The 27701-nt window shown below is 34.9% G+C and overlaps 1 pseudogene; it reads left to right on the top strand.

The window, feature by feature from the left end:
- The first annotated feature begins 762 nt into the window (after nucleotides 1–762).
- On the top strand, nucleotides 763–18028 carry LOC115509741 (annotated as a pseudogene).
- Nucleotides 18029–27701: the final 9673 nt, after the last annotated feature.

A 27701-nucleotide genomic window follows, 5' to 3' on the forward strand; every position in this document is an offset into this window, starting at 1 on the left:
TCTTTAGCCTGTACCCTATTGCCTATCCTGAGGGGGCCTATTCTCTCCACTCCCATGTTCTCCTGTTGCCTGGCTCTGACTCTACAGAACCAGCTCCTACTTTGAGATATGAAAATTACATTGACAAATATCTGTTTTAAGGTAAAAATCTAATTAACTATTTACCTACCTCAACTTATTTAAATGATTCAAATCTTAATAGATCAACATATATTTACTGAGTACTGTTTTAAATGTTTTTTTTTTTTAATTTTTTTTTTCAACGTTTATTTATTTTTGGGACAGAGAGAGACAGAGCATGAACAGGGGAGGGGCAGAGAGAGAGGGAGACACAGAATCGGAAACAGGCTCCAGGCTCCGAGCCATCAGCCCAGAGCCTGACGCGGGGCTCGAACTCCCGGACCACGAGATCGTGACCTGGCTGAAGTCGGACGCTTAACCGACTGCGCCACCCAGGTGCCCCTAAATGTTTTTTATTTTATTTATTTTTTTTTAAATTTTTTTTTCAACGTTTATTTGTTTTTGGGACAGAGAGAGACAGAGCATGAACGGGGGAGGGGCAGAGAGAGAGGGAGACACAGAATCGGAAACAGGCTCCAGGCTCTGAGCCATCAGCCCAGAGCCCGACGCGGGGCTCGAACTCACGGACCGCGAGATCGTGACCTGGCTGAAGTCGGATGCTTAACCGACTGCGCCACCCAGGCGCCCCCCCTAAATGTTTTTTAAAAAGTTTATTTATTTTGAGAGAGAGAAAGAGAGTTCATGAGTGGGGGAGGGGAAAAGAGAGGGAGAGACAGAACCTCAAGCAGGCTCCGTGCTGTCAGCACAGAGCCTGATGCAGGGCTCAGACTCATGATCCATGAGATCACGACCTGAGCCAAAATCAAAAGTCCAACGCTTAACTAACTGAGCTACCCATACACCCCCCCCTGAGTGTTTTTAATATTTGAATCATTTTCTTAGGTATTTTGAGAATCAAGTTTATCCTACCATATTAGTTTACTAGTGCTGCTGTACCAAAGCAGTATAGACTGGGAGGCATAAATCACAGAAATTTATTTTTCTCATAGCTCTGGAGGCTAGAAGTTTGAGACCAAGGTGTTGTTAGAGTTACTTCTCTCTGAGAGCCCAGGAGGGAAGATCCTGCTCCAGCTCTCTCTTTGGCTTTTAGATGGCCATCTTTTCCCTGTGTCTTCACACTGTCTCCCTCTGTCCATATATGTCCATGTCCAAATTTCTTCTTCTTATATGGACACTAGTCATACTGGATTCGGACCCAGCCATATGGCCTCATTTTTACTTTAAGACTGAGATTTAATCACCTCTATAAAGATGCTATCTTCAAATACAGTCAAATTCTGAGGTACTAGGGATTAGGACTTCATCATATGAAATTTGAAACAGACACAATTAAGCTCATCACACGCTACATATTAATTATTTTATCTAGGAAAGACAGCTTAGTATATTGGTTAAGAACAAAGACTGTGGAACACTTCTGCCAATATTTGGATCTTGGATCTGATTACCTCTTAGCTGCGTTACTCAGACCAAGTTTTCCTATGCTTCAGGGTCTATATCTATAAATTTAGGGTAGTATTTAATTCATAAGCTTGTTTTTAGATTAAAGGCTAATACATGTAAAGTGCTTAGAAAGTACGTAACTTAGAGTATGTATTCAGTATGTTTTATATTTCTTTTTATAGTTAAATAAATAGCAGTAGATATGGCATATGACATATATAGCCATCGTGATGACTAAATCGGTCAAACACCTGATAGAGTAGTGGTTATGTCAGCTTTCTATTAAAATTTATTTTGACAAAAATAACCATTTGAAAAAGATGTAAACATTTGAGTAGAGCCACTCTAATCAGTTCTTAGTCAAAAGCACTTAAACTTAATAAACGGGTTCTAGTTATGGGTAAGATAGAGCATTTCTTCCGTCTCTCCCATTGGTAGAGCTATAAGCCTGAATAGAATGCATGGTGAAGCTATTTGAGGACTCTCAGAAGTAATTTGTAGCAAGCAGACTGGGGAAGAACAGAATCTGAAGTAGCACAGAGAAGTGGCTTTATCTTGTTCTCCATTTTAGTATTCACTTGCCCAGACTTGCAGGTCCCCAAATCTGGAAGCGTGTGCTGTTGAGAGCACTCCAGGACCTTCCCTCTGGTTCTGACTTGAGGAACAGGCAAGGGGTCTCCCAATATTCAGAGACAGTAGGATAAATCCCCATATTTTCGTTTTTCTTTTTCTTTTTTTCCTTTTTCTCCTCTTTCTCATCCCAGCCCCCAGGCAAATCCACTTGCAGGGATGGTGGTGACGCAACAGTGGAAACAAGGTGGCTTGCAGGCACCTATAACTCAAAATGAGGCAAACTTGCAAACTTCCTTTCCAGTTTGTGGAGCTGTGGTCCCCAGAGGAGGTTGAAGTAAACCACTACTGCTCTCCAGAGGGGGCAAATGTAATGCTTTATTATTAAAAAAAAAAAAAATGGATGGAGATTGTGATTTATCAGCTGGCACCAGAAATTTTCTGAGGAGGAATCAAACATCCCTTAAGATCATTTTTAAATAAACTGCTTAAAGAGACATTAAAACTCTGAGCATCCGAGTTAATTAGCAACTGTGATGATTTTTTTAAAAAATGAGAATTAAACAGGTTGTTTGGTCAGAGAGAAAGGAGAATAGAGGGGAAACTCTCTGAGAAGAGAGCAGAAGCCAGGGGGGCATCATTTGGGGAATAAGAATTGCTAAAATTTAAGCTGTTTGCACTTGAAATGTAAATCTTTCCATCTTCCTAAACCTTATAGTGATGTCCCTGTAAATGCCTATGTAAGTGGGTTTTATTTTATTTTGAGGTTGTGCAAGTTAAGGAAAGAGACACATCTTCTATCGATGACAATGATAGCAAGGAAATGAGAGGATTCTTAAATTAAACTAATCCAGCATAAAGAGCTCAGAGCCAGAGAAGCACATGGGAATGTAAACCTTCTTGGGGTTCTCAAAGTCTGGTGGAAGGCCGTGGGCTTTCCAATATTTGTAAAGAGTCGCATACATCTTCCAGGAATCATAAGGCTCTTGTGGCCATAGCTGATAAGTGGATGACACCTCAGTGTAGTTGCTCAGTATACCTGGACAGCACCAATACTTTCATAGGTTTGTAATTGTGTAGACTCTGGTCTTTCTTTAGAACCATACAATGGTTCTAAAGTGTTTCTTCTCGAGCTAGTAATCTCATTACCTCTCTCCTACTGTTAAGAAACCTTCTCAAAAAACTGGAAATAATGCTGGTAATAATATGTGGGCAGCGTGTCTTTTCAATGTTATTTAGGGGCAAAAGCCTTCTTAAGGATTGTCTAGGTGAATGAACTTTCTTCAATGCATTGCTTGTTCCTCAAAATGCCTGAACTCTGAAGTTACATTTAAATTGTGGCTTTTTGTTTGTTAGATATGAATAAAGTAAAAATCTGCCTGGCAGGAAAAAGATAACCTCAAAGTTTACAAGCCATTGTCCTGGAGGACAATAATTAGTTTGTATCTAACCCAAAAATCTTATCCTAAACGTTCCCTTTGTAAATTCCAAATAAATACATAACTCATCAAATCTCTTTGAATTGGTCTTGAAATCTTACTGGTTCCCTCAGTAATTAATGACCTCAATAAAATCTTGGACATATGTTCATTTAAAAACAACAACAACAACAACTCATGGGATGAGCCCAGTATTAGGATAAGCTTAATAGCAGAATGGAGACAACATAGGGAAGAGTTAATAAACTTAAAGATGGATCAGTAGAAATTATCTAATATGAACAATGAAGAAAAAAAACCCCTATTAACCCATGGACCCATAGGAACATACCAAAAGAACTAATGTATGTGTCATTGGAGGTCCAGAAGGAAAGGAAAATGAGTGAAATGCAGGGAGAAAAATGAAGAAATAATGGCAGAAAACTTTCCAAATGTGGATAAATCCATAAACTCTTAGGTTGAGTATTCTCATTGAACCACTAATAGAATAAACACAAAGAAATCCGTACTGATTTGCATGATAATCAAACTACTGTCTTAAAAGGAACAAGACAGCAAGAGAGGGGAGCCTGGGTGGCTCAGTCCATTAAGCATTTACTCAATCTCAGTTCAGGTGTTGCTCTCAGGGCTTGAGTTCAAGCCCTGTGTTGAGCTCTATGCTGGGCATGGAGCCTACTTAAAAAAAAAAAAAAAAAAAAAGAAAGAAAAAAAGGAACGAGAGAAATAATGTATTACCTATAGGGGAATAATGATTTTGTGGCAACAGATTTCTCATGGAGTCCAGGAGGAAGTCTCCATATTTGTAAGGTGCTGGAAGAAAACTACTATCAGTCCAAAATAATTACATCCAGTGAAAATATCCTTCAACAACAAAAATGATATAAAGACCTCTCAAAACTAGAGTATATGGGGTCAGCATAACTGCTGTGAAATTTTACTATGAAAAAGTTCTTTTGACACAAGGAAAATGATACCAGAGAGAAACTTGGGATATCAGGATGATCGAAGAGCAAGAAAAGATATAAATATTGATGTAAATAAAACAGACTATTAATATATTTTTGAATTTTTTAAATATCTCTTGCAGTTGAAACAAACAATTTTGAGATCACCTGATGAATTTTCACTGCATGTGGCTATAATACCTAAAACAATAACATAAGCAGAGAAGGAAAGGGACTTATATTGTGGTAAGATTTCTACATTATACTTGAAGTGGTAAAATAAGTAGACTGTTAAAAGTCAAGGAGTGGATTTAATGCTGAAGAAAGCCACTCAAAATACTATAAAAGGGGTTGAAGTCAATAACACAACTGATAAAATAATTTTTAAAATGTTTATAATATCTAAAAGAAGACAGGAAAGGAAAGGCATACAAATGAAAAACCGTGTCAATAAATAGAAAAGATATACTAAAACAACAAACTGAAACTGAAACTTAACTGCAAGCACGTTAAGTAATATAAGTCAAGCTACATCAATTAAACAAAAACACCACCAACAAAAACCCAGGGATTTTAAGAATGGTTAAACTGCTGTGAATCAACTATATACTTCTGAAACGAAGCTCACTTCGAATATAATGATAACTAGATTAAAAGTAAAAGAATAGGAAAAGACATACTGAATAAACACATATCAAAAGAAAATTGGAAGGCTTAGATTCATATCAACAAAATTTGACTTAAGAACAAACATTTACCCGAAATAAAGAGGGATGTTGCATAATGAGGAAAGGGCAAATTCACCAAGGAGACATAGCAATCCTAAAAGTGTATGTACCTGACATGAAAGTTTCAAATTATATGAAGCAAAAACTGACAGAATTTAAACGATCAATAGACAAATCCATAATTACAATTGGAGATTCAAGACTCTGCTTTCAGTAATAGACAGATATAAAATCAAGAAGAATATATTACAACTGAAATACAACATGAACCAACTAGGTCTGATTGGCATTTATAGAGTACTCCATTCAAGAACAGCAAAATGCATATTCTGTTCAAGTATGCAGTGGAACAGACACTAAGACCGTATTTTGGGTAATACTACAAACATATTTAAAAGATTTGAAATTGGGGCACCTGGGTGGCTCAGTTGGTTGAGTGCCCAACTCTTGGTTTTGACTCAGGTCATGGTCTCACGGTTTCATGAGTTCGAGCCCCATGTCTGGCTCAGTGCTGACAGTGCAGAGTATGCTTGGGATCCTTTCTTTCCCTCTCTACCTTTCTCCTACTCATGCTTTAATTAAAAAAAAAATTAAAAACATAAAAATAAAATATTTCAAATCATGCATGACCATAATGGATTTAAGCTCGGAATCAATAAGAGAGAGAAAAGCACATTCTCCAAACATTTGGAATTCATATCACACATTTCCACAAAACACACAGGTCAAGGAGATAGTCTCAAGGGAAATTAGAAAATTTTTTGAATTGAATAAAAACGTACATATCAAAATTTGGGGGATGCAGCTGAAACAGTGTTAAAGGAAATTTTACATCATCATATATTAATAATAATAAAGAATATTTTCGTACTCTCTCTAGCTTATTTCATATAGCATAATGATCTCAAAGCCTATCCATATTGTAGCAAATAGCAGGGTTTTCTTTGTCCTTTTTTATGCCTGAATGATATTCCTCTATCTATCTATTATCTATCTATCTATCTATCTATCTATCTATCTACCTACCTATATATCTCTATCTAGAGAATGTATATATCACTCTATATAGATAGATACATATATATAGAATGTACACTAGGGACTTGGAGGATGTTAAAAAAATAAGCATATACAACAAAATCTCTTCACACATAAATTTGAAAATTTATTTGAAATGGTCCAATTCCTCAAAAACCATAAACAAACAAAACTCACTCTAGATGAAGGAAATATTTTGAATAGTCCTAAAACATGTAAAGATATTAAATAGTAGTTAAAACTTTTCAAAAAAAGACATCTCCAAGCCCAGAGGATTACACTCAAAAATTCTACCAACATTTCAAGAAGTGATAACACCAATTCTTGATATCACTTCTAGTCAACAGAAGTGGAGGGAATACTTCCCAACTTAGTTTATAAGGTTAGCATTACCTGATACCAAAACCAGACAAAAATTTGTAAAACTTGTGGAGGGTTAAGAACTTTTGTGTTTCTATAGAGTTAGAGCTTTCTGAACTTTTTTTTTTTTTTCCTGTGGGTTAGGATGCTGGGCTATAAGCAACTCTTGGGTAATTAATTCACAACTGTATAGATAGGGAGGTGACTGGAGAGATTTATGAAACTCAGGACCTTGAAGATACCTTCTAGATCATAGAAACCAAAGATATGGTAGGGATGGAGAGAGTGGGCAGAGAGGCATATCTGGCCTTTGGACAGTTGTATTCACATTCTAAAAGGTTAGAGTGAGAACCCAGGATCCATTTCATTCCACCTTCAGAGAATAAGGTTTGTTTTCCCTTCTATTTGTAAGATAGATACCTCTTTCTCCTGTATTTAAGCAAAGAAAATCTTTTTTTTTTTTTTCCCCGTTTCTCATCTGAGATGCTGACTTTGTATGCATAGTACATTTGGTCTTGCTGTCATTGTGTTGCTCCAGGGGTAAAAACTGAGATGTAAGAATCCAGTTAATTTTTTGCTTTTTAAGTTAAAACAGATCATCTGCCTTTAATCTAGAATATCTCTTGTGCATGTTTATGATAAAAATTATTAAGGTGACTATTAAATCCCAATACAAAGAAAAGAATGCTCAGATGGGTCTCAGGCTGGCATTTCACTGCTCCAAAAAAGAATTGGCACATGTCACTTCTGCCCACTTTTCTATAGCTAGGACAAGTCATTTGGCCCTGAACAAACACAGTGAGGACCAGAAAGTACAGTACTATCATGTGTCTTAAAGGGGAAGGTTACAGAATTCTTTACTTAACAGTATTAATTTTTATCAAAACTCCTTTTTTATAAGGAAAAATGATGGGTCAAATTAATCCCTATCAACTTTCATAAATGAATTTGTTAAAAAAAATTTAAAGCAATATTTATTGAAAAATAATACACATTTCACTAAGTTGAGTAAAGTAACTAATGAGGTCAGTATCACTTCTACATGATAGGGTTGAAAGATGCAGTTGCTTTGAGTGGTCTAATTCTTGTAATGAAGCTCATTGCCAAGCCATAGTCAACTGAAGCTAAGTCAGTAGTTCTAAACTGGAAATTATTTTGCCTCCCCTGTACCCTGGGACATTTTGACAATGTCCGGTGACATTTAAAAATTTTTATGACTATAGGGGTTATGGGTATCTGGTGAGTATCTGATGGTAGAGGGAAATGATGTTACTAAATGTCATACAATTACAAGACAACCCCTCACAATAAAGAACTATCCAGTCCAAAGTATAAATAGTGCTGATGTTGAAAAATTGTGGTATAAGGTCTAGAAAAAGATAACCCGTTCACTTGCCTTGTCTCCATAAAAATATTTATGTTTCTAAAGTATAAATGTAAATAAAACTATACTAATAACTTTTATACAATTCATATATTCACAGCCAAAATGAAAAGACATACATGGACCCAAATTTATATGGTATCTGACTTACGCAAGGAAACTTTCCTTTGTTGACCCTGGCCTAGGACACAGAACCTATTAGATGATTCCTGAGTACCATATACTTGCTTGTGATAGTGTTCACTAGAAAGGTAATGAGAAATAGCATGTCATGGCAGCCACTCTCCCTCATAAGGACCATTATGACAATCTGATGATAAAAAACTCCATTTAACCCTTCTTGTTTCAGGAAATGACTGCTTTCAGAAAACCCTCTGCTCCTAACATTGAATGATCCTTCTTCTCTTGAAATATCTCAAACTGTTGATTGATCCCTACAGCCAAGGAAGGACCTCCAAATGTGCCTGAAGACAAATAAAAAGGTTTGCCACTTTAAAAATCCTACCTTAATAGAATATTTGCCAATCAGAGCCGGTCTAAGAAAGCCAGGTTCTTTTGTTTTTGTTTTTGTTTTTGCTTTACTCTTTCTCACACCTTTGAGTCATGCTAAAATGAAAGTGATAGCAGATGGAGTACCTTCCACAAGTTCATGAATAAATGGACTTTATTAATTTTTGCCTTGGACTTAATTTCATCTTTGGCAGTAATTAGATCACTGACTGTGAAATTATTCACTTATTGCCAGTAACCCTTGGAGTGTCTATCTTGCTCATCACTGTACCTGTTTCTTTGGAGAGAATATACTATCCTAAATGTTTTTGACTAAGCTTTGATATACTTTTTAAACCCTGCTTAGAAGAACAAGCTTCTTTCCCATTGGGACCATCCATCCCCTTTGATAAAGTTATCGACAATGATATAAATTAAAAAATGTGTATCCAGGAAGACAAGGCTAAATTAAGTAAACAGAGGGTAGAATTAGTAGGAAAAGTAATACAATGAATTTCATTAAGTGCATTACTTTCCCTAAAGTTATCCATGGTATGCTTTCATGAAAATTGTAGATGCAAAAATAGGCTCAAAGAACTTACAACTTGGTTAAAGAGATTAAAAAAAATATTTTTGGCAAAGAATATGCAAAGACATATAATAGATGTTTTTTCAGTGCTGTAACAACTATGTTTATATATAAGGGATAAGTATAAATGAGATAAAGATGACTATCCAAGAAGAATTCAAATAGTAGTTAACTTTAAACTTGTGATTTTATACTTACTTTATTTACTAATGTCGAATTAGGATTTTGCATTTTATTACCAGATCAGGATATCAACTGAGCCTAGGATTCAGATATAATAAGCAACTTTTATTATATGCCCCATGAATTTTGTTACTTTGTGGCAATCAATAGGACCATTCAAAAGTATTCTGGTTCTTTTCCTTCTAGGTATATAACAGAGTTACACTTTTCTTTTCCTTCTGAAAGTTTTCTGTTTGTTTTTTATGGGCTTAGGACTTGATTTGTCCAATGAAATGTGACCAGCAACCAGACATAGTTCTTTAAGAGTTAGACATAATTCACTAGGTCCTCATCTCCCTGCCTTAAGAGATCATGGAAGCAAAAATATTGATGGATTCATCAGTTTGATAACCTGAGTGGCAATAATAAATAAAGCTGTTCTGATTATCTATGTTGAATATATATCATGAACATGAAGTGAAACTTTACTTGGTCAATCTATTGAAATGTGGATTGTTGGTTACTGTAGCATGGCCAAGCCTATCCTGACACTTCTTCCTAAAGCAATCCATTTCTTCACAAGATAAAGGAAAAAAACACATACAAAGCAGCCCTGAGGAATGAAATGTATCTTCCATTTCTGAGTAATGGTTTTACAGTGTCACCTCAGTGAAATGTAATAGGGAAGTAACAATTCAAGTATGTTTCCCTATCCATCAATGAGAATAGACAATCCTGTTTAGGAATAAGAAACTTAACCTGAAGACTTTAAGGATAGCTTCTACTTGGGAAGAGCACAAAAAACCTCTTATAGAATCGTCATATCTTTAAAAATAAAATCTATGTAGACATACATATGGCTTCATTTTGTTTTTCTTTTTTTTTAATGTGAATTTTGAGGACTAGAGAAGAAAGTAAAATTAAAGAAACCATTTACAGGTCTGAAATGAAAAAAATTAACAGAAAATATAATCAATATATGACCTAGAAATACATAATCTGATGGACTAAAATAGACTTTTAATGTAGAATTGGGAAATTATAGTTCAAGTAACTGGAAGCTTTTGTATGAAAAAGAAAATAAGGATTGGATATCAAGTTGGATTGAAATAGAAGAGAAGGCAGAGTGTAAATCTGGTACTATAAAATATTTAGAAACAGGTCAAATATGGTAGAATAGTAACTGGTTTATGAATAATTGCAAACAAAGGCAATAATACATCTATGAGTATTGCACAGAGATCTCCTAAAAATCAACGTGTTTTTACTAGATCTTGTAATTAATAAAACTGAATATGCTACAGGGTTTCTTATTTGGAACTACAAGTACTTGTGAAGAGGTAGATGAGGAAGAAATCTTTCTCTTCCTGTACTTGCAAAGAATAATGAAGCAATTTTAGAAAGCACCCATTAGGGTCCACATTTATCAAACTTGGCAGGACTGACTAAATAGGTCTTACCTCAATAGCATGTTGAGATGAAGTAATAAAGAAACAAGAAGAAGAGATTTGTTGTTCAATTATTTAGACAGTCAATTTCAGGCATGTAAATTTAGTAAAGGCAGCAAATTCAGAGAATTCCTGTGTAGATAGGAAATGTAAATATATTGCATATTTACTCTTCTGCGTAAAGAAGATCATGTCCTAACAAATTAATAAAAGAATGACAACTTAGTAGAAATACATGTTGCAATGAAACCAAAACTATAGAAATAGTCTCAAACAGTAACAGTCAGGATGAATTGTATCATCTTGGAAATTGCTAGATGCAACCAGCCACATAAGACAGAGAAATTTTGAGGAATTCTTTAGGTCTAAGTATGGAATGGCTTACACCTGTATCAAAAAACCCATTAAATTCAGGTGTCATTTAATGTGAAATAAATATTAGATTTGTAAGGATTATAAATCTAATGGCAACAAGGAAGCAGAGACTGTGTTACAGTTCTCCTAAAGGTGATTGTTATTGAACAATAGGCATAGAACTGAGAAGTTTGGGAAAGTTTCCTAGATGATCTGTGTATATGGTTTCCCAATGATCTTCTTTCTGACCCCAATCACTTAGACATTATTAAAAAACAAAATAAGGGCACCTGGGTGGCTCAGTCGGTTAAGCATCCAGCTCTTGATCTTGGCTGAAGTCACGATCTCACATTTCATGAGACTGAACCCTGCATCAAGCTCTGCACTGACAGTGTGAAGCCTGCTTGGGATTCTCTCTCCTCCTCCCTCTCTACCCTTCCCCAGCTCGCTCTCTCTCTCTCTCTCTCTCTCTCAAAATAAATAAACAAACAAACAAATACACATTAAAAAAATTAACACAAACAAACAAAAGCCTCTGGTAACAAAGGGAACAAAAGAAATGTACTTATACTATATACACTTTTAAAAACCTATCAGAGAACTGAGGATTCAAATAAACCTAAAATACAGAAAACGATAAATATTTCATAAAGGAAAGAGACCTATGATGACTTATTTCATCCTTAGAAGAGTAGCAGAAAGCAGAAAGACCTCCAGATATGGAAACACAGAGATATCTACCAGATTTTAACATACTTTAGATGCCTTCTTGTTGACTTGTGTGATGATTTAGAATCCAAGCCTCCCCCAGCCACAAAAGTCTGCACCTTCCTTTCAGGTCTTTCCACTGGCCTGCACCAAATTCATGGGGTAGAAAGCCAGGTCTAAGAACAATTTCTCTGAAATACTTCAGTCCTTGACTGGCTGCAAGGCCACAGCCTCCAAAGACTGAGGGAGGGTCAGGATGAGTGATGAAAGCCAAAGCTGGTTCTTCAAAAAATCACTTAATAGTGACAACAAACCCCTGGCTTAACTGATCAAGGAAAATTACAAATTACTGATAATAGTAATCTAAGAATGGATCTGACTAAAGAGTTTATAAATATTAAAAGATAATAAGGAAATATTATGAAAAATATTGTGGTAATAAATTTACAGCATAGATTTCCTGAAGGACATATATTATCAGAAATAACTCTAGAAGAAATAGAAAAAATCAATAGTCCTCTATCAATTTTTTTAAGTTTATTTATTTTGAGAGAGAGAGACAGAGAGAGAGAGCACAGGGGAGGGACAGAAAGAATTATAAGCAGGATCTGCACTGTTAGTTCAGAGCCTAAGTCAGGGCTCAAACTCACAAACCAGGAGATCATGACCTGAGCTGAAATGAAGAGTCAGATGCTTAACCAACTGAGTCACCCAGGAACCCTAGTAGACCTCTATTAGTTTAAAAAATTAATTCACAGTTAAAAATCTTTCCACAAAGGAAACTACAGGCCCTGATTTCTTAAATGGTGAATTCTACCAAATGGCAAAGGGAAAACAAAACAAAACAAAATCAATCAAATAAACAAAGGTAATTCACCATGTATTATTTGAGAAAACAAAGTAGGAAGGAATAAGGAAGGACTTCCTTATTCATTTTTATGAGATTATTTTTACTCTGAAACTGAAACTGAGCAAAGACTTTATAAGAAAAGGAAAATGCAGACAAGTATCTCTTATAAATGTAGACATAGAAAGTATTAAAAATAGGATGTGTAAAAAAAATAATATACTGTGGCAAAGCAGGGTTTATGCCAGTAATGCAAGTTTGATTTAACCATTCAAAACTCTTGACAGTGTATTTCATCACATTAATGAGTAAAGAAAATCCAAATGATAATTTTAATAGGTGCAGAAAAATGCCTTTAAAAGAATTCAACAGCCATGGTAAAAATTCTCAAAACTACAAATAGAAGGAAACATTTTCTATGAAGGATTTCTACAAAAAATCTAAAGCTAATATGATTAATGAAATACATTGAATATTTTCCCCTTAAAATCAAGAACAACACAAGAAGGACTGCATTGCTCTTATTTAATATTGTTTTATTTATCCTAGCTATTGCAATAAGACAGATAAAAAAGGGCAGGAATATTATAAAGGATGAAGTAAAACTGTTAATATTTGTGGACACCATGATTATTTGTGTAGAAAACCCTATACAACCTATAAATAATTACAAGAACTAACAAGAAAATTATAGTTTCACAGGATTCAATATCAATATACAAAAATGTACTGTCTTTCTATAAACTAGCTAGAAAAAAGTTTAAAGTGGAATTTAAACATAATATAATTTATTTCAGGGAACCAAAGACTACTTTATATAAGTAAGCTATAGATTCAACAAAATCCCAACCAAAATCCCAGTGGTTTTTCTTTTTTTCCAGTAAGTGAGAGCTGATTTTAGAATGGATATTTAAAAGATCTTGAATAATCAAAAAGATCTTGAGAAAGAACAAAGTTTAGAACTTATACTACCTGACCTCAAAATTTGCTATAGTAAATAAAAGCAATGTGGTGTTTGAGTAAAGATTACAAGGTTTAATGACAAAGAAAAGAGAATGCAGAAATAGGTACTGATTTTTAACTAAGGCATGGAGTTAATATAATGAGAGAAGATTAAATGTTTTTACTAAATAATGCACAAAAAAAACCAGATTAAAAAATAAAATTCAATCCTTTCCTCACAGACACAAAAGTTAATTTGAGATGGGTAATAGACCTAAATGTAAGCCAGAGTTGTAAAACTTCTAGATGAAAACATAGAACACTATGTTTGTCATTCAGGGGTAAGTAAGCAAAGATTTCTCAAATAACCATGAAAGAAAGGAATTAATAAATTATACTTCAGCAAAATGCTTTATTTTTCAAAAAATGAATCAGGAAGCCACAAGACTTAAAAAAATCTTCTCAATAGTTATTTGACAAAGAACTCAAATCCAGATCATATAAAGAATTCTTAGGGGCACCTGGGTGGCTCAGTCTATTAAGCATCTGACTTACACTCAGGTCATGATCTCACAGTTCCTGAGTTCCAGCTCCAGGACAGGTTCTGTGCTGACAGCTCAGAGCCTGGAGCCTGCTACAGACTCTGTGTCTTCTCTCTCTGCCCTTCCCCAGCTCAAACTCTGTCTGTGTCTGTCTCTTTGTCTCTGAGAAATAAACAAACATTAAGAAAAAGAATTCCTAGAAATCAGCATATTATGGAAAATAATCTGAAAGACTCGAATGGACCTCAAAAGCATAGAGATATTATTAGTTGTCATAGAAATGCAAATTAAAACTACAATCAAATATTTAAGTGTATAGTAAATCAAATCATTTGCAAATAAGTTGAAAAATAAAATAGAAAGCACTTTCCGACTCATTTTATAACAAAACCTGACAAATACTTTGTAAGTAAAGAAATCACAGACTGATACTCCTCATGAATAAAGACACAGTAATCCTTAAAAAATTGGTAGCACATTTAATAATATGTAAAAGGGATAATATACCATGAACAAGAGGCATTCATCCCAGGAATATGAAGCTAATTTAACTTTTAAAAATCAAAGACATTACAAGGAAAAAAAAAAGGAGTAAAAGAAGACCATATGGATATCAACATAGATGCAGATAAAGGATTTGACAAAACTCAGTATCCATGATAAATACTCTCAGAAAAATATGAATAGCATCAACCTGGTCAAGAGAATCTGTATGAAATATAGAGCAAACATGATACTTACTTCCTAAAATACTGGAAGCTTACACTTAGGATCAAGAACGTGGCAAACTCACTCTTACCACTTCCAATTAATATTGTGCTGAAGTCTCTAGGGTGATAAAGCAAAGGCAAAAAGGCATACAAATTGGAGAAAGAAGAACAAACTGTCTATATTTGCAGACTCTATGACCACATAGAAAATCCTAAGGGTCCAAAAAATTATCAGAATTAAGTGAATATAGTATGTGTACAACACACAGAAATCCATTGTATTTCTATATACTAGTAATAAGCAATTAGAAATAAAGCTTAAAGAAACAATGCAATTGTAATAACATCTAAAATATGAAATACTTAGGAATAATTCTTTTAAATATGTATAATATATTTATACTGAATATCACAAAAGTTTGCTGAGCTAAATTAAAGAAGACACAAATAAATGGAAAGACATATGATATTTATTTATTGGAAGACTCTTGTTAAGGTGTTATTTTTTTGTTATTGCTAAGATGTCTTTCCAAACTGATCTATATATATGATGCAAGCTCAATCATAATCCTCATGGAGATTTTCCATTTAAATTGCCAAGGTCTTACTAACATTTTATGGATGGATACAATTTAGAATAGCTAAAACAGTTTTGAGAAAGAAGAACAAAATCAGACACTTAATATTAACTGATTTAAAGGTATACTATAAATCTATGCTAAGCAAGGCAATGTGATTTTAGCAAAGGGTAGATATGTACACCAATGGAAGAGAAAAATGTCCCGAGTTAGTCCTACACATAAATTTGTTCATAGATATATGTAAAAACAACTTGGTGAGTAATTTCAAAATATGGTGTTGAAAACTTGGCTATGAATATAGAACAAAATAACTTCAACTCTTAATACCATGCATATAAAACTTAAAATGAATCATAGACCTAAACATAAAAACCAAAATAAATAATAAATAAACAAACAAACCTTTTGGAAGAAAACTTAGTAGAAAATCTTTGCCACTTAGCATAGGCAAAAATTTCTTAGGTAATATGTGAAAAGTATGAACCATGAAAAATTAGTAAATTGTAATTTATCACAATTTAAACTTTAGTTCTTTTAAAAATACCATTAAGAAAATGAAATGATAAGCCACAGACTAGTAAGAAATATTTGCAACACACTTATTTGACAAAGATATTATATATAGATTTAATTTTTAAAAATTTCAATAATTAAAAGAATTTAAATAATTTTTAATATTTAGTTTTGAAAGAGAGCACAAGCAGAGGAAGGGCAAAGAGAGAGGGAGACACAGAATCTGAAGCAGGCTCCAGGCTCTGAGCTGTCAGCACAGAGTCCCACGTGGAGCTTGAACTCATGAACTGTGAGATCGTGACCTGAGCCAGTCAGATGCCCAACCAACTGAGCCACCCAGGCACCTCAAAAGATAGGATTTTTAAAAACAGCAAAATATTTTGAATGGACACTTCAAAAAAGATATATAAATGACCATTGAGCACATAAAAATTCCCAACATCATTGATCATCCAAGAAATGTAAACTAAAATACTTTGAGATATCTCTACACGCTCTCTAAAGTAATTAAACACTGACAATGCCAACTGTTGGTGAGGTTGTGTAGCAAATAGACTTTTCATTCATTGCCAGTAGGATTGTTAAACTGTCCAACCATTCTGGAAAGCAGTTTGACAGTTTTTTTTTTTAAGTAAAGTTACACTACATCTATTATGTAGCAGCAATTCCATGAATTTATCCAACAGAAAGGAAAATATATGTTCAAACAAAGACTCAATGGAATGTTCATAGATGCTTTATTCATAATAACTAGGAACTAGAAATAAACCATCATCAGTTTTGATGATTACCATCTTGATAATCATCAAGAATTGAACTGATGAATACATTGTGGTATATCAATATAATGGAATACCACATCAATTAAAGGGAACAGACTACTGGTTCTAATCAATATAATGAACGCAAAAAATTTCACATAGTGTATGATTCTATTTATATGATGTTTTAGAAGCAGAACAATTAAGACAATTGGTGGTTGCTTGGGACTAAAGATGAAGAAAGTTTCCTGTAAAAGAGCACAAGGGAACTTTGCAGGGTGATAGAAGAATTCTATATCGTGTTTATGTTTGGGATTAAATGATTATATGCATTTGTCAAAACTCATCAGCTCTTTCCTAGCTTCATCTACTGCGAGAATGAAGACCATTCTTAGTAATCAGGTTGTCGACTTTCCAGAAAGTGTCGACATCACTGAAGGGATGTGCTGTTATTATGAACTTCCCCAGAGGAACCCTGCAAAGGGACTTCAATCACATCAGTGTAGAACTCAGTCTGTTTGGAAAGAAAAAGAAGAGGCTTTGAATTAACAAACAGTGGGAAGATTGAAAAGAATTGGCTACTGTTCACACTATCTGTGGTCATGTACAGAATGTGATTGGGGCACCCGGGTGGCTCAGTTAGTTGAGCGTCTGACTGTTGTTTTCAGCTCAGGTCATGATCTCACAGTTTGTGGGATCGAGCCCCACATTGAGCTCTGTGCTGACAGCACCAAGCCTGCTCAGGATTCTCTTTCTCCCTCTCTCTGTCTCTGTCCCTTCCCTGGTCTCTCTCTTCTTTCTCAAAAAAACAAAACAAAACAAAAAACAACAACAAAAAAAAACACAAACATTAAACAACAACAACAAAAATATGACCAACGTTGTTATACTGAGTTTTCAGTATAAGATGAGGTCTGTGTATGCTCACTTCACCATCAACATTGTTGTTCAAGAGAGTGGTTTTCTTGTTGAAATCCAAAATTTCATGGGTGAAAAACAAATCTGCAGGGTTTGAATGAAGTCAGGTGTTGCTTGTTCATTATCTCAAGCCCAGAAAGATGAGTTAATTATTTTTTAATCTTTATTTATTTATTTTTGAGAGAGAGAGAGAGAGAGAGAGACAGAGTGTGAGCAGGGGAGGGGCAGAGAGAGAGGGAGACACAGAACTTGCACGAACTGCAAGATCATGACCTGAGCTGAAGTTGGATGCTTAACTGACTGAGCCACCCAGGCACTCCAACATGAGTTAATTCTTGAAGGACATGATACTGACCTTGTATCAAACTGAGCAACTTTGATTCAGCAAGTACAACAGTTAAAAATAAGGATATCAGGAAATTTTGGGATGGTATCTATGTTTTTGAAAAAGCAACAGTTCAGCATGCTGATGAGTAAGATCTAAGTTGCCCAGCTACAGAGATAGCAAGGTGCCAGATAATTTTTCAGACTAATTTGTGATAATTTAAAGAATTTAAAGCAATGAAAGTTATATTGATTTTGGGGGGGGGAAACCTTATCAAACCCTACATTTACATAGATTCATTTTATGTTTATACAAATTATACCTCAATAAATTTGATTTGAAAATATGTACATGTCTTGAGTCCCTGAGATCAGTCTTAATCTTGACCAGTCTTGACCGGTCTTCACCAGTCTTAATCTTCTGTCACCCCTTTTCTGTTTCTGACTTATACATGTTCTAATAATCTCTCAGATTCTTCAATACATTTCCATCTTTGAAACTTTGATTTATTTCTGTCTGCAGTCACTGATCATCTTCAGTTTTTCAACTCAGTTCAGTTCTGGCTTGTCTTTGAAAGCCTCACTTTGGAAAGTCAAATATGGTGGCCAATGGCTTCAGTTTAAATTTTGAGATATTAGATTCTGATGAAAATAGAGACTCATGTACCCAAGATGTGATTTGCAAGAATTCACTTAAAAAGTTCATGTGGCACTTATACCATGTGACTTATGGGAAGTAGTTTGATTTTTGCATTACTTCAAACTTTTGATGCATACCAGAATCACTTGGAGAACATGTTACAGTGATGGTGGTCTGCAGTAGGTGCTGAGATGTTGGTTTTTAACAAGTCTTCCCAGTGATTTGGATGCAGCTGGCTTTCTGACCAAACTTGAATTTGACCTGTTGGGGTGGAAAGTGTGCATGTGTGAGTGGTGGTCATGAAAGCTAGGGAGTATGGCACTCACTGAATTCATATCACAGCTCTGCCATTTTTAAGTTTGGATAAATTTGTAAATCATTTAAACTTTGAATATCAATTTCCTTTTTCATGGGAAAAATATTATTATTATTATTATTATTAAAAATTATTATTCCTGATATTTGCCGTATTGATTAAAGATATAATGTTTATTAGGCACCTGGAACTGTGCCAAGCATAGAGTGCACATTAGATGTCACTTCCTTCCTTTTTCAGTTTCTCTTAAAGACTGCATATGCATTCTTAAACCTTCTGCAGATAGTATCTACATTAAAAAATATTTTATTTTTTTATAGTTAGCCATAAATTTCAAGTTGTGGAAAAGTAAGGATTTGTCCTTTGCTGTCAGCAGTAACTCTTACTTGTTTTGCAATGAGAAGAATGTCTAATTTCAGTATCAATGGCTAAGGTTTAGGCTAGGGCAGGACTGAAAAAGACCTTTCCTTTCCTCTCCTGTCCTTTCCTTTTCCTTCCTCACTCCTTCCTTCTCTCAGTCCGTCCTTCCTTCTTGTTCTCCTCCTTTCCTTCCTTTGTCCATCCTTCTTTCCTATTAACTGGTCTTAATAGAGATTTGAACTGTGATATAAGCCTTCTTGTTTCCCACTCTCTTACCTAACTACAGAGAAGATTGACCGATGAAGCCACCTTTCTGTTTTTGGTGGCATAACATTACTCAGCTAAGGACCTCTCTCGAGGTATGGGTCAGGCCCTAAAAACAATTCATATAGATCATTTCATCCAGGCTGCATAGTTAGATATATTAAACCCACTAAAGTGATTCTTCACCACCAGAAAGTGAGTTTATAGTAGAGTTATGAATTCATCTTAAATTTCTCAATTCAGACTTTCCTTTGGCTTCCAAACACTTTTTAAAATGCTAGGGCAGAATATTGTTGCCATTTCTAAACTCAGATTTCATTTCAGTCACCCACAGGTGCTTGTTTATTTCCTATTTATTATTATTTGTTTTTGATTCAGGCTTATTTTTCAGAATCCAGGATCTGCACACACTATACCAGTCAAGTTTATCTCTCATCAGTCACTCTGCACACATCTTTTCTTCCCACCTCCCTGCTTTGAGTCATGCAGTTTCTCCAGGCTGGGACAATCTTTTTTGCCAGTTTAAATTCTTCCCATTACTCAATACCCTATTCAATCTCCACATTTCCTCTAGGAAACTTTCTTCAATTACTCTAACCTCTGAACTCCTGCTGTATTTATAGATGGATCACGTGCAGCGCTCTAATTACACACAGAATGTCAGAGCTGGAAGGGACCTTAGAAATCACAGAGAAGGAAACAGGGCACAGGATGCAGTCTGGAAAAAGTGGAAGGTCATGATCTTAGAGTGTGTGTAGGGAGACGATTTGGATGTGACACTGATATTATTTGTGATGGTAATGATGAGGGGGCAAGAGGCAGGGACCTAGGTGGGATTCAGTGTTGATAAGAGTAGCCAAGGTTAACCTCATACAGGAGGGAAAATGCGATAGATAGTTAAGCGGAGATGCACTGGTGTATTGGAGAGGAACACTGAGGTCTGGGTGCTCACCTGTATGCACTGCCAGCCTCAGTAACTCTCTGGAATGCTGGTGCCATCCGAACAGGTTCAGAATGATGCAAAAGCAGAAGGCAATGAAATACAAGCTCACTGGACATGATTACTCTTTCAAAAAAAAGTATTGCACAGCCAGATTTTTTCAAGTCAATCACTCCAATTTGTCAACCAATACTTATTGATAGATTATTGGAATATAATCAAATATAAAAAGTTGTAGGAGTGGGATTTCAAGGATAGGGAAAAACATAAGGAAAAAGCCATGGAGGATAAGATCATCTGGTGCAAAGAAAGACAGTGAAGCTAGCTCAGACTTGAAAGGGAATCCTGCCAATATGATATTAAATAGGCAACCCAAGGACTGGAAATGTATTTTTAGGCCAATAGAAATCCACTGATTGGAATTAACATAAGAGTGATAAAGATGAACAATTCATTTTATTCTGTGTAGACTGTGAATTAAAGGGGGCTAAGTGGAGATATCATTGATCCAGTACAAGTGAAGTGACATTTGACATTTCCTTCTGATTTTCCCATCACTTTTCTGGGTTTCTTCCCACCTCCCTGGTGCCACATTCTTAGTCTCCTGAGTATTCCCCCTGTTCTAATTCTCTGTCTATTATTATTTTTTCTTCCTTGCTCTACTCCTTCTACTCATTTCTAAGATTTAAAATGATAGAAACAAAATTTTAAAATTATATACATGCTAAAGATTCACTATTTTGTATAATTACACTTGGATTCACCTCACTACAGATTATTCATGTATACAACTGTCTCACAAACATATCCAGTTGCAAATTTCCATAGATGTCCTAATCTTTCATGGTACTTCTCCAACCTTGGGGTGCTCTTATTCTTTCAGTAACAACAACTGCCATCCAACAAGCAGAAAACAAAAAGTTATCTTTATTTCTCCCAGTTCTTGGTTGTTCATATCCAATAAATCAGCAACCCTTTCTCTAAAATATGTCTTCAATCTGTCCATGTTTCTCTACATTCTCTAATGTAAGTCCCTCTTATATTTGTCCTGTAGGGATTCAATAGCTTCATACCTATGCTTCCCCTATGACACCCCTGTAATACACTTTACACAATATTGCTAAGTGCTCTTACACAATACTATTTATCATTTTATAACCCTATGTAAAACTTTTCAACAGCTTCTCACTGCACTAAAGGTAAAACCCAGGCTCTCTACACTAACTTAAGAAGCTTACATGATCTGGTTTATTGTGTCTGTTTCATCCACATAGGCCTCCTTTCTGATTCTTGAACAACTAAGTTCTTTATTGTCTTAAGACTTTGGGATATGCTGTGTACTCTGTGCGCTCATCCTTTGATGTTTCTCATGGCTGACTTCTTCTCACACTTCAGGTCTCAATTAAAAACATCATCTTTTGGAGAGGGCATTTCTTTGTTAAGGTTGGCACCTCTCATGCCATACACACAGTTTTTCTCTATCATATTTTTCTGCTTTTCCCCTGCAAGACATTTATGCAAGTCTGCAATTATCTTAATTATTAATTTATATATAATCCGTTTCTCCTGATATAAACTTCATGAGCAAAGAAACTCCTCCGTTCTATATACAGGGGTATAAAACAGACCTTGACAAAAGAGCTGCCCCATAAATACTTGTTGAATGAATTAGGAAGCCACCAATTTCCATTTTAGAAGGAATCGTGCCAACAAAACTTCTGCAGATACAATAACAGCTAGAAACGCGAAGCTAAATATGAAAACAACAGAAGTGGCTTTGTACTTGTTTTATTTACTTCAATATGAATTACTTTGTGCTTAAAATGCCAGGCAAAACATTTACTAACTAATGCTGAGAGCTGCAGCTAAGTGGAAGAATATTGAAGGACCTACTATTGGGTGTCTTGAGGCTGAAAAGAAGAGGTTCAAGATACATCTTGTAGAAGTCACTTGCCAAATGTTAAACTGCAAAATTCTTTAAAGGGGAAGGTCCCATACTTAACCTAAAGAGGTCCAAGTACCTATAAGTTTTATTTACATTTCGGATGCAAATGAAGCACCTATTATTCAAAACTTATTGTGTTTATATCCTATTAAGTATCTTCTATGCCCAAATATTTTGGAAATCTTTATAGCCATGTGCCTGTCTTCTGTGGATGCTGAGGTGATATTCTGTGTGGAGGTTAAACCACACTACGAGGGACCAGAGACTCCTTGGAGACAGGCTGCCTACAGAACCATCTCCACCAGCAGACTAGACCCCTCTGACACTTTGACACTGTGTGGGTGAGGACATCTCTCTTCTCTTTCTGGGTCAGGCTGGGTATTGGAAGGGCCTAAGTGTAGACTGGCCTTACTACTGGCTTGATTTAAAAATGGTGGCAATAACCACATGCCTTGTTTCAAACATTGTATGCATAAGCTGTTGTCTCTGTTTAAACACAATTCTGAGATCAAAGCTATTTGTGTGTCCTTGCTCACATTGCGGTGTCACTTTGGTGGCTGCCAAAAATCACATATTGAATATTTGTCAAACTGCATTAAAATTGGGTATTTTTATGATAAGCAGACTCTAGCTCTGATAACACATGAAAAGTTTCTTGCAGTAGAAAAATTTTAACTCTTCTTTTTTCTCATTTAAAAACATGTTTATTGATAATACCAATTGTATATAAAAGTGGAGAAATATAATGAAGTCTTCTCTATTCATTTCCTAGGTTAAAGGATTGTCAATTTATACTCACTCTTATTTCATTTGTACCCTGACCAACATCCCTCCTCTTTACAAATAATTTTGAAGCAAATGCTAAATACCATTGTATTTCATCAGTAAACATTTCAGCAGTATATCTTAAAGGTAAACCTTGTTTTTAAAAAAAATTACAATACTATTGATCCACCTAAATACATTAACATTAATTTCTTATGTCAGGAAGTGTTAATTATGGTTTTAACATGGTTTTAAATGTAAGGAGGAGATTCTATCTGATGCAGAGCTCACAGAAATTTAGAAACAAAGATTTTCTTCCTCAGTGACCTTCTAAGCTTTATGTCTCTGTGTCAACAGAGGGATAATAAATGCTCACACTTATAATAATAAAAACTCAACCTTTTGTTATATAGTTGTGACTCCTCATTTCAGGAAAGAAAGGTTTATTTCCCAACTGTGTGGAAACATTTTAAACCCTGTTAGCTCTTGGAAAACAGTGGTTACCAATAGCTATTGAGTTTAATTGGATGAAACCATAGACGGTCACAAAAGTCCATGGGAATATGGAGTCCATGGAAGGAAGATATATACAAATTCATATGTTGTCAGTATGTCAGTAACTGGGTAAACGTCTTGAAACAAAACAGCACCCAGTTAAGCATTGTGAATTGTCAGAGGATAAAGTAATAAAGATGATATTCCAAAGTAGCAAGAGGAAAAAACACCCACAGAGACCATAATTTTTGTTTCTTTTAAATACCATCAAGAATCTAGAAAAGTGCTTGCCACACAGTGACTATTTAGTAATGTTTTTAATAGACTGACAAATTGAAAATATTTTTAAAGGGGCAGAAAACATGTGGGAAGTCACAAAACATTGACATTAAAGGCATGAGTCAATAATGCCTTGAGAACTGTTTTTTTAAAAAGTAAGAGGAATTTAAGTGAACTTTTTTTTTTTACTCTTGTTTTCAGTGTATGTTTCTATGCTTTTAATATATAAAAATATTAGTGTAGCTAACACCACAATCAGAATAGTTACATCACCCCAGAAGAACTCCTTCAAGGTATCCCTCCACACTTACACCCTTCTCTGTCTCTAACCACTGATCTACATTCTCAAATTGTAATTTTGTATTTTTGAGAATGATGTATAAAAGGAATCATACAGTATGTAACTTTTTGGGACTGCCATCTTATACTCAGGTCAATGCATCTGAGATTCAAGTTGTTGTGTGCATTAGTAGCTTTTTATCACTGAGTAGTATTTCAGTAGAGATATCCTTTATCAGGTTGAGAAATTTACCTTCCATTCCATTTGCTCAGAGTTTTAATCATGAATGATGTTGAATTTCATCAAATTCTTTTTCTGTACCACTGGATATGATGATGTAGTTTTTCTTTAAACTGGCAATATAGTGGATTGATTAATTTTCATATATTCAACCAGCCTTGCATTACTCAGATAAGATTCTCTTAGTTATGGTATATTATTCTTTTTCTGCACTGCTAGATTTGATTTTCAAATAGTTTCTTGGAAATTTTTGTGCCTAGATCCATGAGAAATAATAGTGTGTAGTTTTGTGGTATAAAAAAACACATATTTGTGTTTATGCAGAATTGGGACTTTCTGAATAAATTTTGCTGAAAACTTGGATTCTGGGCTAAAAGCAAGTCTTAGGAAGTTAATTTTTAATTATATGGAGAGTGAGAGCACCAGGGGGATTTACCTAACTCTGGAGGTAAATGTTTGCATTTTGAGGGAAAATGTCTCTATGAGAAACAAAGAGACAAAGTCTCTATGTTGTAAAATCTGAAGACCCCAGGGCTTTTCTGGCCCTGAAAGAGATGTATTAATGTGTTGTGTGTATCAGTAGTTCATTCTTTTTTAGGCTAAGTATTTTTACCTATCTTACAATTTGTTTATCCTTTCACCAGCTGAAGGTTACATGAGTTATTTTCTGTCTGGAATTATATGAATAAGTCTTTCTTCTTAATAGTTGGTTACTTAATCTGCCTTTTGTTGAAATGCGACTCATCTTATTTCATCCTTACATATGGTCATTCTGCACATTTCTTGAGAGGATTCATTGCTTTCATTCTGGGGTAGTTTTCCCCACTGTGATGACCTTGATTAAGATGTAACCATCTTCTCATCCTTTTTCCAGCTGAAGTTCCACATTACATTCTTTTTTCTGGTGTTCTTTTTCTAGTCTTGAAACTTCTAAGGTCTCTTGATCCCTTTCTCTCATTTGTTTAAAATGCATGCCCTTTCATGAACTCTGGGCTAAATGGGATACACTCAGGTCACTTTGCCTAGATACCTGATGCAGTGATGCTTGGACTGTGAGGTCCCTTGCTGGATGCTTCCAGAACTACACTCTAAGATGCATGTCATAGGTGTGGGATTTCCCAAGGTCCCCTGGGTTACACTGCTTCTTCCTTCCTCAAATTTTTAAGTGGGAATAGGATATAGGGTTTGCGCTTTCTGATATCTTCATTAATGTCTACAGTGACTTGCCCTTCACACACTATGCTTTAGTTTATGTTGGAAACTATACATGGCCTATTTATCTACATTTTGATTAAATTACAAGAAAGAGACAAAGTCTGTCTTGCATTTGGACCTGAGATTTTGGAACTTTAAAGCTATGTATATGCATGGTCATTGTCCACCATGAGGTAAAGTCAAATTCATATCCCTAACATTAAATGGGGTAGATCTTAAAATTAAATATATGAAAACATGTAATACTTTGTACATTATCCTGTCACAATGATGGATATCACAACTTGTGATAATATGTCTAAGATGTAATAACTACATATTCAAAATGTTTCTATATGGATAGGTCCATTTAAACCATACTGTAATCCTATAAGGTTGGACTAAATATTTAATGAAATATTAAATACGAATATTTTCATTGCTCTTTTACAAATCAGGGAATTGAGTTTGTGAATGGTGGAGCCTGGGTTCAGACACTGACATCTTGCTCCGGAGCCTGGGCTCATGGTCATTATCCATTAAGCTGTACCATCTTTGTAGATGGAATCATACCTGCATACAGATATCTCTTTGTGCTTCAAATCCACATTATCCATATTTAGACATATTAGTGAAGATGTGGATTGTGGGTAGTGATTGGCTTCTCTTCTTCTCTACAACCTCAGAAAGAATACTTTTTTTTTTTTTTAAAAGAATGATTCTTCTACTTGATAATGTCTGATGAATATCAGCAAACTTGGGGGGAAATGAGTGTTTGGCAGAAGATAACTGTTTGACTAGAAACTTTCTTTCCTTACTTTTGGTTTTATTTTCTTTTTTTTGTCATGAATACTTTTGTCCTGACCTAAAAATACCCACTTATCTAGACCTTATAATTTGTACAGTGTTGAGGTACTTGTTACTTGTGCCACGAGAACAATTGGGAATGCATGATTTTATTGATATTCAGGGCCTACTTCAAAGCATGAAGGAAAAGAGGAAAAGGGAAATGCCCATCAGATGTGAAAAGATCCACACCAGCATGTTAATAAGAAAGAGTGTGAGAGGCTGCAAAAGAGAAGGAAAAGCAGTTTTTGAACTTTCAGAGACTCAATCTCACTGACAGCAGAAAAGCATCTGCGCAACCAAGTAACCAACCAACCATAGTGATGGCACTATGTCTATCCTATTGTCAATGACGTAAAAACATTATTTATATCTAGTTTGGGTGATATTTTAAAATATTTTTTACTAAAAGCAAAAATACAACAGATCCCATCAACTTCTAATCAAAATCTGTGATTACCTAAATCATCTCCATCTTTTCCCCATTCTTCCTTCATGTATATCTGTAGCATTACTGTCTCCTAAGCTGGGAGGGAGAACACACTGTAAGGTACATGGCCCAGGCTTAAACTAGTTAGAATATTGTGTTCTCTCTGGTTTCACCTTGGACAAGTACCCTGGTCAGAGGCAAGAGATTCAATGGGACTGGTTCTGGTGATTCATGCCAAATCTGTCTGAAATAACTCAAGAATTAAAGGTGAAATCTATTACATTAACAGATAATTTATAAATAATGACAGTGAACTATTATATGTCAATAGTTATGGGAAATATCGTGTGTGGGAAATAGGGAGATGTTGACCAGAGGGTATAGAGTTGGAGTTATATAGGATGAATAAGTCTAGAGGCCTAATGTATAGTATGATGACTATAATTAACAATATTGTGTTAAAAACTGAAAATTTTCTAAAAGAATAGATTTCAGGTGCTTCTACTACACACACCAAAAATGGTAAATACATGAAGAGATAGATATGCTAATTAGCTTGACTGTAGTAATGATTTCACTATGTATATGTGCATCAAATTGTCATGTTGTATACTTTAAATATGTATAATTTTTATTTTATTTAAAAATTTTTAAACTTTTATTTTAAGTAGGCTCCATATCCAGCATGGCTTGAGAACTCACCACCTTGAGATGGTGGTGAGTCACATGCTCTACCAACTGAGCCAGCCAGACACCCCTACAATTTTATTTATTTATTTATTTATTTATTTATTTATTTATTTACTTATTTATTGTTTTATTGTCTTATTGT

Source organism: Lynx canadensis, chromosome A3 (genome assembly GCF_007474595.2).
Source record: "Lynx canadensis isolate LIC74 chromosome A3, mLynCan4.pri.v2, whole genome shotgun sequence".
In the NCBI taxonomy this organism is placed as follows: Eukaryota; Metazoa; Chordata; class Mammalia; order Carnivora; family Felidae; genus Lynx; species Lynx canadensis.